We start from the raw sequence: 10,171 nt of genomic DNA, 5'->3' as shown, positions 1-10,171 counted from the left end.
CAAAAAAACATAATTTATGCTTACCTGATAAATTCCTTTCTTCTGTTGTGTGATCAGTCCACGGGTCATCATTACTTCTGGGATATAACTCCTCCCCAACAGGAAATGCAAGAGGATTCACCCAGCAGAGCTGCATATAGCTCCTCCCCTCTACGTCAGTCCCAGTCATTCGACCAAGAAATAACGAGAAAGGAGTAACCAAGGGTGAAGTGGTGACTGGAGTATAATTTAAAAGATATTTACCTGCCTTAAAACAGGGCGGGCCGTGGACTGATCACACAACAGAAGAAAGGAATTTATCAGGTAAGCATAAATTATGTTTTCTTCTGTTATGTGTGATCAGTCCACGGGTCATCATTACTTCTGGGATACCAATACCAAAGCAAAAGTACACGGATGACGGGAGGGATAGGCAGGCTCATTATACAGAAGGAACCACTGCCTGAAGAACCTTTCTCCCAAAAATAGCCTCCGAAGAAGCAAAAGTGTCAAATTTGTAAAATTTGGAAAAAGTATGAAGCGAAGACCAAGTTGCAGCCTTGCAAATCTGTTCAACAGAGGCCTCATTCTTAAAGGCCCAAGTGGAAGCCACAGCTCTAGTGGAGTGAGCTGTAATTCTTTCAGGAGGCTGCTGTCCAGCAGTCTCATAGGCTAAACGTATTATGCTACGAAGCCAAAAAGAGAGAGAGGTAGCAGAAGCTTTTTGACCTCTCCTCTGTCCAGAGTAAACGACAAACAAGGAAGAAGTTTGGCGAAAATCTTTAGTTGCCTGCAAGTAGAACTTGAGGGCACGAACTACATCCAGATTGTGTAAAAGACGTTCCTTCTTTGAAGAAGGATTTGGACACAAGGATGGGACAACAATCTCTTGATTGATGTTCCTGTTAGTGACTACCTTAGGTAAGAACCCAGGTTTAGTACGCAGAACTACCTTGTCTGAGTGAAAAATCAGATAAGGGGAATCACAATGTAAGGCTGATAACTCAGAGACTCTTCGAGCCGAGGAAATAGCCATTAAAAACAGAACTTTCCAAGATAACATTTTTATATCAATGGAATGAAGGGGTTCAAACGGAACACCCTGTAAAACGTTAAGAACTAAGTTTAAACTCCATGGTGGAGCAACAGCTTTAAACACAGGCTTGATCCTAGCTAAAGCCTGACAAAAGGACTGGACGTCTGGATTTTCTGACAGACGTCTGTGTAACAAGATGGACAGAGCTGAAATCTGTCCCTTTAATGAACTAGCTGATAAACCCTTTTCTAAACCTTCTTGTAGAAAAGACAATATCCTAGCGATCCTAACCTTACTCCAGGAGTAACCTTTGGATTCGCACCAGTATAGGTATTTCCGCCATATTTTATGGTAAATCCTTCTGGTAACAGGCTTCCTAGCCTGAATCAGGGTATCAATAACCGACTCAGAAAAACCACGTTTTGATAAAATCAAGCGTTCAATTTCCAAGCAGTCAGCTTCAGAGAAGTTAGATTTTGATGTTTGAATGGACCCTGTATCAGAAGGTCCTGTCTTAGAGGTAGAGACCAAGGCGGACAGGATGACATGTCCACTAGATCTGCATACCAAGTCCTGCGTGGCCAAGCAGGTGCTATTAGAATTACTGATGCTCTCTCCTGTTTGATTTTGGCAATCAATCGAGGAAGCAGCGGGAAGGGTGGAAACACATAAGCCATCCTGAAGTTCCAAGGTGCTGTCAAAGCATCTATCAGAACTGCTCCCGGATCCCTGGATCGGGACCCGTAGCGAGGAAGTTTGGCGTTCTGGCGAGACGCCATGAGATCTATCTCTGGTTTGCCCCAACGTCGAAGTATTTGGGCAAAGACCTCCGGATGAAGTTCCCACTCCCCCGGATGAAGAGTCTGGCGACTCAAGAAATCCGCCTCCCAGTTCTCCACTCCCGGGATGTGGATTGCTGACAGGTGGCAAGAGTGAGACTCTGCCCAGCGAATTATCTTTGATACTTCCATCATTGCTAGGGAGGTTCTTGTCCCTCCCTGATGGTTGATGTAAGCTACAGTCGTGATGTTGTCCGACTGAAACCTGATGAACCCCCGAGTTATTAACTGGGGCCAAGCCAGAAGGGCATTGAGAACTGCTCTCAATTCCAGAATGTTTATTGGAAGGAGACTCTCCTCCTGATTCCATAGTCCCTGAGCCTTCAGAGAATTCCAGACAGCGCCCCAACCTAGTAGGCTGGCGTCTGTTGTTACAATTGTCCAGTCTGGCCTGCTGAATGGCATCCCCCTGGACAGGTGTGGCCGATAAAGCCACCATAGAAGAGAATTTCTGGTCTCTTGATTCAGATTCAGAGTAGGGGACAAATCTGAGTAATCCCCATTCCACTGACTTAGCATGCATAATTGCAGCGGTCTGAGGTGTAGGCGTGCAAAAGGTACTATGTCCATTGCCGCTACCATTAAGCCGATCACCTCCATGCATTGAGCTACTGACGGGTGTTGAATGGAATGAAGGACGCGGCATGCATTTTGAAGTTTTGTTAACCTGTCTTCTGTCAGGTAAATCTTCATTTCTACAGAATCTATAAGAGTCCCCAAGAATGGAACTCTTGTGAGAGGAAAGAGAGAACTCTTCTTTTCGTTCACTTTCCATCCATGCGACCTTAGAAATGCCAGAACTAACTCTGTATGAGACTTGGCAGTTTGAAAGCTTGAAGCTTGTATTAGAATGTCGTCTAGGTACGGAGCTACCGAAATCCCTCGCGGTCTTAGTACCGCTAGAAGGGCACCCAGAACCTTTGTGAAGATTCTTGGAGCCGTAGCCAATCCGAATGGAAGAGCTACAAACTGGTAGTGCCTGTCTAAGAAGGCAAACCTTAGATACCGGTGATGATCTTTGTGGATCGGTATGTGAAGGTAAGCATCCTTTAAATCCACTGTGGTCATGTACTGACCCTCTTGGATCATGGGTAAGATTGTCCGAATAGTTTCCATTTTGAACGATGGAACTCTTAGGAATTTGTTTAGAGTCTTTAAATCTAAGATTGGCCTGAAAGTTCCCTCTTTTTTGGGAACCACAAACAGGTTTGAGTAGAACCCTTGTCCTTGTTCCGACCACGGAACCGGATGGATCACTCCCATTGTTAACAGATCTTGTACGCAGCGTAGAAACGCTTCTTTCTTTATTTGGTTTGTTGACAACCTTGACAGATGAAATCTCCCTCTTGGGGGAGATAATTTGAAGTCTAGAAGGTATCCCTGAGATATGATCTCTAGTGCCCAGGGATCCTGAACATCTCTTGCCCAGGCCTGGGCGAAGAGAGAGAGTCTGCCCCCTACTAGATCCGGTCCCGGATCGGGGGCTCTCGGTTCATGCTGTCTTTGGGGCAGCAGCAGGTTTCCTGGCCTGCTTGCTTTTGTTCCAGGACTGGTTAGGCTTCCAGCCTTGCCTGTAACGAGCAACAGCTCCTTCCTGTTTTGGTGCAGTGGAGGTTGATGCTGCTCCTGTTTTGAAATTCCGAAAGGGACGAAAATTAGACTGTCTAGCCTTAGCTTTGGCCTTGTCTTGAGGTAGGGCGTGGCCCTTACCTCCCGTAATGTCAGCGATAATTTCTTTCAAACCGGGCCCGAATAAGGACTGCCCCTTGAAAAGTATATTAAGTAATTTGGACTTAGAAGTAACATCAGCTGACCAGGATTTTAGCCACAGTGCCCTGCGTGCCTGTATGGCGAATCCTGAGTTCTTAGCCGTAAGTTTGGTTAAATGTACTACGGCCTCCGAAATGAAAGAATTAGCTAGTTTAAGGACTCTAAGCCTGTCCGTAATGTCGTCTAGCGTAGAGGAACTAAGGTTCTCTTCAAGCGACTCAATCCAAAATGCTGCCGCAGCCGTAATCGGCGCGATACATGCAAGGGGTTGTAATATAAAACCTTGTTGAACAAACATTTTCTTAAGGTAACCCTCTAATTTTTTATCCATTGGATCTGAGAAAGCACAGCTATCCTCCACCGGGATAGTGGTACGCTTAGCTAAAGTAGAAACTGCTCCCTCCACCTTGGGGACCGTTTGCCATAAGTCCCGAGTGGTGGCGTCTATTGGAAACATCTTTCTAAATATTGGAGGGGGTGAGAACGGCACACCGGGTCTATCCCACTCCTTAGTAACAATTTCAGTTAGTCTCTTAGGTATAGGAAAAACGTCAGTACTCGCCGGTACCGCAAAGTATTTATCCAACCTACACAGTTTCTCTGGTATTGCAACAGTGTTACAATCGTTGAGAGCTGCTAAGACCTCCCCTAGTAGTACACGGAGGTTCTCCAATTTAAATTTAAAATTTGAAATATCTGAGTCCAATCTGTTTGGATCAGAACCGTCACCCACAGAATGAAGCTCTCCGTCCTCATGCTCTGCGAGCTGTGACGCAGTATCAGACATGACCCTAGCATTGTCAGCGCACTCTGTTCTCACCCCAGAGTGATCACGCTTGCCTCTTAGTTCAGGTAATTTAGACAAAACTTCAGTCATAACAGTAGCCATATCTTGTAATGTTATCTGTAATGGCCGCCCAGATGTACTAGGCGCCAAAATATCACGCACCTCCCGGGCGGGAGATGCAGGTACTGTCGCGTGAGGCGAGTTAGTCGGCATAACTCTCCCCTCGCTGTTTGGTGAAATTTGTTCACATTGTACAGATTGACTTTTATTTAAAGTAGCATCAATACAGTTAGTACATAAATTTCTATTGGGCTCCACCTTGGCATTGGAACAAATGACACAGATATCTTCCTCTGAGTCAGACATGTTTAACACACTAGCAAAAAAACTTACAACTTGGTTATAATCTTTTTTAGCAAAAAAAGGCACTGTGCCTCAAAGAGGTACTAACGAATAAATGACAGTTGAAATAATGAACTGAAAAACAGTTATTGCATCAAATTTAAAAACAACACAACTTTTAGCAAAGGTTTGTTCCCATTAGTAAAAAAAAAAACAACACTAATTAAATTTGTACATAAGAAAACAAAACAACGTTTTTTATACACAGTCACTATAAGAATTCTCACAGCTCTGCTGAGAGAATTTACCTCCCTTCAAAGAAGTTTGAAGACCCCTGAGATCTGTCAGAGATGAACCGGATCATGCAGGAAATATAAAAGTAGCTGACTGGAATTTTTTGATGCGTAGCAAAGAGCGCCAAAAACGGCCCCTCCCTCTCCCACACAGCAGTGAAGAGAAACGAAACTGTCACAATTAAAGCAAAAAACTGCCAAGTGGAAAATAATGCCCAAACATTTATTCACACAGTACCTCAGCAATGTAAACGATTCTACATTCCAGCAAAAACGTTTAACATGAGAATAGTTATTAAAAGGATTAGTGACCTTTAACACAGTAGTTCCGGTGAAATACCATCCCCAGAATACTGAAGTGTATACATACATGTCATTTTAACGGTATGGCAGGCTTTTCTCATCAATTCCATTCAGAAAATAAAAACTGCCACATACCTCAATGCAGATTCATCTGCCCGCTGTCCCCTGATCTGAAGCCTTTACCTCCCTCAGATGGTCGAGAACAGCAATATGATCTTAACGACTCCGGTTAAAATCATAGTAAAAAAATCTCTGTCAGATTCTTCCTCAAACTCTGCCAGAGAAGTAATAACACGCTCCGGTGCTATTTTAAAATAACAAACTTTTGATTGAAGTCATAAAAACTAAGTATAATCACCATAGTCCTCTCACACATCCTATCTAGTCGTTGGGTGCAAGAGAATGACTGGGACTGACGTAGAGGGGAGGAGCTATATGCAGCTCTGCTGGGTGAATCCTCTTGCATTTCCTGTTGGGGAGGAGTTATATCCCAGAAGTAATGATGACCCGTGGACTGATCACACATAACAGAAGAAATTGGTGTATGTGCACTCTCACCAACGTTCAACAACTACCAGGGTGCTGTACGGTAAATGATAAAAAAGCAAAGAAAAGCACTCACTGGATTTTCATCAAAAAGTGACCAGAACTTTAATGTAGTTTGTGACGTTTCGGGACAGCAACAGTCCCTTCCTCTGACAAATAAACACTGAACAAAAGCAGCCTTAAATAGGCTCCCAAATACACTCCCCTCAGGATCAGCCAATCCAGGCTGAATGATTAAACACACCCATATAGTGACCAATGAGAAAACATGATACAAATTGTGCATGTGACTGTTATAACATAATCGACAAAAATGCTTTAAAAACAAATCCCCTTTGGACCCCAATGCTGGTAGTCATGCCCCCTAACTGAAATAAACATCCTATATGGTTGTCAATCGTCTAAATAAATAAATTGTAAAATCGTCTATTGTTATATAACCAATCGAACATTGGATTGCAAACTTGGATTGCAATAGGCTCCCATACGTCATTCCTACTGTTGCTGATCCGCCCCTTGTTGCCAGGGACGCGATCAACGGCACATCTATAGCCATCAAAAAAGACACTTTGTTACTGATCCGCCCCTTATTACTAGGGACGCGATCAACGGCACAACTATAACCCACAACAATGACACACATCACAACACACAGTAGCGCATATCCTGCTGAATTAATTGTTACATGCGCCTTTCTAGATATTATGTAGCAGATCGCCCTGTAAGAAAGCTATAAAAATGTCAACAAAGAATTATCCAATGGCAAAGTGCCATGTCAAAAAATGGGCGTACATATAGAGGCGTACATGCCTCAGTGTTAAATATGCTGATATCTTATTCACCGTAACCAAAACAAAAATAAAAATAACAATAACCATGTTACAGAATACATTAATATAAAAGCCTATTGCTCCAATCGTTCTATATATTAGCAATCGTATTATATATAGTGAGATCGCCATGTGTGAATTATCGGAGTGTACATAAAGCAAAAAGCAAAAATATCGAAAATATCGTGCCCTCGAGTGTATGTAACTAAACATATAACGTGGTTTTACTTATAGAGCAACTTTTTGGTAGCATCAGCCATCGTGTTAAATATATTTTATGTATTTACTTTAAAATTACCATCTATAAATCAGTGAGACAGAATTGGCCAATAGCTATGTGTCTAGCCCCAATGGGCGTGTTATTAACATATAATGCATACATAAATGAGCCTATTGCTCGGATCCTTACGTGAATTTACACCTATATATTATGTCCATCATACAATCCCCGTGTGTGAAGAATAAAAGAGGACTATAAATAATTTAAGAGGACTGTAAATAATTTAAATATTGCGCATGTGCAATATTTAAATTATTTACAGTCCTCTTTTATTCTTCACACACGGGGATTGTATGATGGACATAATATATAGGTGTAAATTCACGTAAGGATCCGAGCAATAGGCTCATTTATGTATGCATTATATGTTAATAACACGCCCATTGGGGCTAGACACATAGCTATTGGCCAATTCTGTCTCACTGATTTATAGATGGTAATTTTAAAGTAAATACATAAAATATATTTAACACGATGGCTGATGCTACCAAAGAGTTGCTCTATAAGTAAAACCACGTTATATGTTTAGTTACATACACTCGAGGGCACGATATTTTCGATATTTTTGCTTTTTGCTTTATGTACACTCCGATAATTCACACATGGCGATCTCACTATATATAATACGATTGCTAATATATAGAACGATTGGAGCAATAGGCTTTTATATTAATGTATTCTGTAACATGGTTATTGTTATTTTTATTTGTATTTTTGTTTTGGTTACGGTGAATAAGATATCAGCATATTTAACACTGAGGCATGTACGCCTCTATATGTACGTCCATTTTTTGACATGGCACTTTGCCATTGGATAATTCTTTGTTGACATTTTTATAGCTTTCTTACAGGGCGATCTGCTACATAATATCTAGAAAGGCGCATGTAACAATTAATTCAGCAGGATATGCGCTACTGTGTGATGTGTGTCATTGTTGTGGGTTATAGTTGTGCCGTTGATCGCGTCCCTAGTAATAAGGGGCGGATCAGTAACAAAGTGTCTTTTTTGATGGCTATAGATGTGCCGTTGATCGCGTCCCTGGCAACAAGGGGCGGATCAGCAACAGTAGGAATGACGTATGGGAGCCTATTGCAATCCAAGTTTGCAATCCAATGTTCGATTGGTTATATAACAATAGACGATTTTACGATTTATTTTATTTATTTAGACGATTGACAACCATATAGGATGTTTATTTCAGTTAGGGGGCATGACTACCAGCATTGGGGTCCAAAGGGGATTTGTTTTTAAAGCATTTTTGTCGATTATGTTATAACAGTCACATGCACAATTTGTATCATGTTTTCTCATTGGTCACTATATGGGTGTGTTTAATCATTCAGCCTGGATTGGCTGATCCTGAGGGGAGTGTATTTGGGAGCCTATTTAAGGCTGCTTTTGTTCAGTGTTTATTTGTCAGAGGAAGGGACTGTTGCTGTCCCGAAACGTCACAAACTACATTAAAGTTCTGGTCACTTTTTGATGAAAATCCAGTGAGTGCTTTTCTTTGCTTTTTTATATATATATATATATATATATATATATATATATATATATATATATATATATATATATATATATATATATATATATATATATATATATATATATATATATACACATATATATACACACACACATACATACATATACATATATACACACAACATTTTAAATTAGGGGGAGATAAAAGGCGAGTTTAAAATCCTCCCCTACGCACAAAATATAGAAAAAATAACTGTGTAGTTCATTAACAAATCTAGACAGGCCCAGAGGCTCGTTTTCCCACAGAAAACCTCTGAATTACATTGTTTCCAATGCAGCAAAGGATTCTGGGTAAGATATGCAAATTAAGTACAAAATGACACACCTTTTTACTTCAGTCTGCTTTTCAGCAGGTTCCCTTTACGCCAAAGTATCGCTGTTCACACAGCTTATAAACTTAGCTAGGGTTAGTGCAGCGATTCATAACCATCCCAGGACAGACTGTTTCGTGGTTTTTGCCAATCATCAGCTGGGAGAAGGTTAAAATTGAATTAGTTAGAATAGAATGTATTGAAGTTTTTGCTTACTCACAATTATTTTTCCTTTGACGATAGATTCTATCTCCAGAGACGTGGGACAGCTATGGGGGCCAAGTTTGCCCCCTCCTATGCCAACCTTTTCATGGGTTGGTGGGAGCTGTCCCACATCTATGGAGATGGAAACCCCTACAAGAATTTGATTTATTTTTACGTTTGTTTTATAGACGATTTGCTGCTTGTATGGAAATGGAATGTATCACAGTTTACATCCTTCGTAGCGTATTTGAATTCTAATAATATTGGAATCAAATTTACTTACGAATTAAGAGAATGTGAGATTAACTTATTGGACATTACAATCAAGGGTACAGATGATGGAAAGGTCCTCACAGAGATTTACAGGAAGCCCATAGCCGGGAACACTCTGCTCCATGCGAGCAGTTGTCACCCTAAGCATGTACCCTATGCTGTGGCTAAGGGCCAGTTTATTAGGGTCAAACGCAACTGTACACTACCTGATAAGTATGTTGAACAATCACAAGACTTAACTGACAAACTAAAGAGCAGGGGCTACAGCTCCAATGTGATCAAAAAGGCCAGAAATCAGGTAAATGTGCTGGACAGGGTACAAACTTTGGATACAACTAGGAGCACTAATAACAAATCTGAGAGTGAACACAAAGGAGTGACCCTTGTCACAGAGTATAGTCAGGAATACACCGAAATTTGTAAAATAGTGAAGAAGCATTTCTCCTTTTAGCTGCGGATGACAAATTAGAAAACTGTATTTCCCAAGGGCTACGGTGTTCCTATAGGAAAACAAGTACTCTAGGTAATTTATTGTCACCCTCTGTTTTGCCTAAGATAAGCACACGACAGAGCTCCTGGCTTACACATAGAGGCATCTTCAAATGCCTCAATAAATGCAGGGTATGCGAATTTGTCCTCCCTTCAGACAGTATTATATCTGAGGTTACAGGTGAAAGGTTTCCTATCCAGACTTGTCTGAAATGCACCTCCACATATGTTGTATACGTTTTGAGTTGCACCCTCTGTCATTTACAGTATGTGGGACTCACCACAACTGAGGTGAAAGTTCGAATTCGCAATCATCTGTCCACAATACAAGCGGGTACGGCAT

General features: G+C 41.2%; 1 protein-coding gene across 2 annotated transcripts in view; it reads right to left on the bottom strand.

Annotated features, from left to right (window-relative positions):
• The window catches only part of MRPL3 (mitochondrial ribosomal protein L3), a 344,205-nt gene that overhangs the window by 304,265 nt on the left and 29,769 nt on the right, over positions 1–10,171 (bottom strand). The window lies entirely within an intron of this gene.

The sequence above is a fragment of the Bombina bombina genome, chromosome 5, assembly GCF_027579735.1.
Source record: "Bombina bombina isolate aBomBom1 chromosome 5, aBomBom1.pri, whole genome shotgun sequence".
Taxonomy (NCBI): Eukaryota; Metazoa; Chordata; class Amphibia; order Anura; family Bombinatoridae; genus Bombina; species Bombina bombina.
This window is presented reverse-complemented; position numbering and strand designations above follow the sequence as displayed.